The sequence below is a fragment of the Cynoglossus semilaevis genome, unplaced genomic scaffold (assembly GCF_000523025.1).
Source record: "Cynoglossus semilaevis isolate Cse_v1.0 unplaced genomic scaffold, Cse_v1.0 scaffold3314, whole genome shotgun sequence".
NCBI lineage: Eukaryota > Metazoa > Chordata > Actinopteri > Pleuronectiformes > Cynoglossidae > Cynoglossus > Cynoglossus semilaevis.
The window spans coordinates 59-607 of NW_007590894.1; the positions used below are offsets into that span (position 1 = coordinate 59).

At 39.3% G+C, this 549-nt stretch overlaps 1 non-coding gene across 1 annotated transcript; it reads left to right on the forward strand.

Annotated features, from left to right (window-relative positions):
- The first annotated feature begins 289 nt into the window (after positions 1-289).
- On the forward strand, positions 290-363 carry trnai-aau (transfer RNA isoleucine (anticodon AAU)). The gene has a single exon. It is a non-coding gene; the product is annotated as a tRNA-Ile (tRNA).
- Positions 364-549: the final 186 nt, after the last annotated feature.

Genomic DNA, 549 nt, shown 5'->3' on the forward strand with positions numbered 1-549 from the left:
TCTGAAGTAGTAGTTCTGCAGAATCATATGATTATTTAGTTAAACCCAGTCTAAATTTAAAGATTTAAAGGTTTGATTCCCTTTCTATGAACCTGGTATTTTTCTATGCAAAGACTTTTACTTTTTTTTTTTTTTTTTACTTTTTTTTAAGCAGACTAGTTCTTATAAACTGCAATATGAAGATCTGAAGGTCCCTGGTTCAATCCTGGGTTTCGGCATTTTGACTATACACTTGTAGCTGCAGCTAACCTTTTTCCTAAGTTCTGAAAACAACTACAGTTTTGACACAGGCCGGTTAGCTCAGTTGGTTAGAGCGTGGTGCTAATAACGCCAAAGTCGCGGGTTCGATCCCCGTACGGGCCATTTACTTTTGATCTTGTCGCGTAATCGTCTTGTAGCTGCAGCTAACTGTTTCCCTAAATTCTGAAAACAAAAGTGCCATTTTGATGCAGGGCAGTCAGCTTAGTTGTTTAGACCATTGTCCTAATAACGCCAAGGTGGCAGGTTCGATCCCCTTTCGGACCATTTGCTTTTGATCGTGTCGTGTAA